The sequence below is a fragment of the Micropterus dolomieu genome, unplaced genomic scaffold (assembly GCF_021292245.1).
Source record: "Micropterus dolomieu isolate WLL.071019.BEF.003 ecotype Adirondacks unplaced genomic scaffold, ASM2129224v1 contig_11170, whole genome shotgun sequence".
In the NCBI taxonomy this organism is placed as follows: Eukaryota; Metazoa; Chordata; class Actinopteri; order Centrarchiformes; family Centrarchidae; genus Micropterus; species Micropterus dolomieu.
The window spans coordinates 730-3,499 of NW_025740156.1; the positions used below are offsets into that span (position 1 = coordinate 730).

General features: G+C 37.9%; 1 long non-coding RNA gene across 1 annotated transcript; it reads right to left on the minus strand.

Moving 5' to 3' along the window:
* Positions 1-293: 293 nt before the first annotated feature.
* Positions 294-2,764, minus strand: LOC123965756. The gene is made up of 6 exons (XR_006823773.1): positions 2,706-2,764; positions 2,337-2,432; positions 1,516-1,829; positions 1,107-1,286; positions 787-956; positions 294-476 (listed from the first exon to the last, which is right to left on the minus strand). It is a non-coding gene; the product is annotated as an uncharacterized LOC123965756 (long non-coding RNA).
* Positions 2,765-2,770: the final 6 nt, after the last annotated feature.

Sequence of the window (2,770 nt, forward strand, 5' to 3'; positions counted from 1 at the left end):
CAGCAAAGGTATCAGCAGACAAGTTTGTGGGTGGTGGAGGTAGAGGAGGATTTAGTAGCGATATATGGATGAGAGACCAGGGGAGAAGGAGCATCACACATCACTCTCCCATTTATTCACCACCTGAACTAGGAAGACAGATGCTCATTCCAGCTCAAGACCATTTGACCCACCGCAGAAGACAATAATAAACCAGCGCGACAGTAAGGTTCTGCCCCCTGCAGGGCTTTAACTCCAAATAATGTCTCATATTGAAACACTGTGCCAAATGCCAGACTTACTTTCAGCAGAAAGCCAGGGCCCGGCACTCTTCTCGGAATGCATTACTCCCTCTTTCAGAGTGTATGATCTGGAGGAGATTCTCCACATCAGCAGCTGTTAAACCCTTTTCGGGCTTCACAAAAAGGCACTTTATTTGTAGAGGGTATCTCTGGATAGCATCTAGGACACCAAGAGATGTTAACCCATCTCTGAACCTAGTAAAAAGGAAACAAATGGTAATGTGTAGTTCATGTGATTTTGAACCTCCAGTGCAAACTAGTTTTTTTTACATGTATAGTTTAGTAAGGTCCCTAATGAAAAAGAAGAAAAAAGTAAATTATACTTTCACTTGTACTATAAAATGGAACTCATCATCCATAATTACATATATAGTAACAACTGAAAAGTAAGCTTTTTCTTATGCTTTCCTCTTCAGTCTCTTGTATTTTTTACATTTTACCATAAACCTAACAGTTGTTTTTCTGCCAATGTACAATTATAGTATGTGCTCAGACATAAACATACCTTTCAAATGGTGCACGGGTTCGCTGGAGGACATACCAGTGAGCCAAGTCCAAAGCAGTCTCTTGTTTGTTTTCCAGTGTTATGCGAACATTGTGACCAGCAAGACTGATCAAGCTGGCTGCCTGTGCAACTGCCTCTTGCAGTTGTGAATCAGTCTCAGCCTGTAAGATCTAAAAATATTAAAATAATAGATGGTATTTATTTAATGTTTTATTGAGAATGAAGACATACAGGTGTTAGCTTTACTGTTAAAATTGTATGAATGTTTGTTTGAATGAATAGTTTGTAAATATGACGAAATCCAAGGACAATATGCTCACCGACTGCACCTGTGACCTTGTTTCTTCATCAGTAATGTGTTCAGTTTTGACCTTTACGTTGTCTGGACCCTTTTGAAGACACTCACAAGAGTTCAGACAGGAAACATGGACTCTGCCCCCCATGGGCAATTGAAATTGCCATGATCTGGCCATCGTAGAAGTATCCATTGTCTTTCATCGCTGTTATCAAATGAAAACAAACATTACTTGTCAACTGGTACCATCAAAAATAATGTTTGTCACAATGCCTCTTTGGGATACGAGAACGCAGGTTACAGGATACAGGTTACAGGATACAAAACCTGAAAATTCTTACACTTCCTCATTAGTCAGGTATAATGTATTTATTGATCCAAAAGAAATCCAATAATGACCTATTATGGCAATATGAATTGATTTAATCATGTACCTTTGGAGTTGCATGTGAGGACTTTAGCATTAGGGGGACCCTCAAAGATGCCAATGTTGTCCTTGATTTCATGTAGACAGAGTCGGAAAAACTCCTGAGTAGGTCCTCCATTGTCCACAGCACCCTCAGATATTCCATAGTCATCAGTGAACTTAACATCTACCTTCTTCTCGGGTGAAAAATTGGATCTGCCCATGGCTCTGGATGCTCCATCCCACACATTTCTTCTTATGATATTGAAGCGTACAGTGCTGTCATTATTTACTCGAGAAGCAATCCGCTCCATTATTCTCTCTAAAGTCATCTTTAAATCACTGAAACAGTAATAAACAATACAATGTAGTTAGTGTCAATGGTAATAACTCGGCCACTGAACTATCATGTAACATCCATAACATGGTAATTCATATTCATTAAATCCTTAACATAAACGTTTGTGATAATGGAAATTAGCAGTTTTTTCTTGCTTATCCAGAACTACTTAACCTACTGATATATCGCACATTAATTGCAAAGAGCAACAGAACAATTTTCAACACTGGCAACCACAGTCCATCCAAAAGAACATTGACAGCCATCAAAATCAAACACTGTACATACAAATAAAATATAATGCTCTTGAGTCTTGACAAAAGTACCACAGAAATTACTGGATATCAGTCAGACACAAGAAAACAATATTGTGCATTCATCCAGATATTTCTGACCTATGTAGGTTGCAACTTGCTCATTCTTCTTGGTACTAGTCTAGATAACATATGTTATTGTTATCTGGCATCACAATTGAAATAATTACATTTTTTATAATATTTTCCACTGACCTCTCACTAGCACTGGAATCTAAAGACCGTGAAATGGCTTCCTGTAGATCAGGGTCATCAGAGAGGTATTCTTCCTCAAACAGGTCAAGGTATGTACTACAAAATAAAATACCAATATTTTATTATTGATGTTAAAGGTACAAATATATAATTTTGTCGCTTTAGCGCTACATTAAGAACATCCTTGTTGGTCTAATAACTTAAATGTTCTTGAATTGACAGTGCATTATTTAAGTGTGTAAAACTAGGTACACCATCATTTAGTATCAAGGAAATATATTTTTACACAAATTGTACAATAAAAAGGCCCACTAAAGCCCAGACCATGGAATAACTGTATGAAGAGACACAAATGTACAAAAGATGGACCTGTAGGATGTGCTGGATGAAATATTGCCAGATGTGCTGGGTTGGGTGGGACCGTGGGACACACC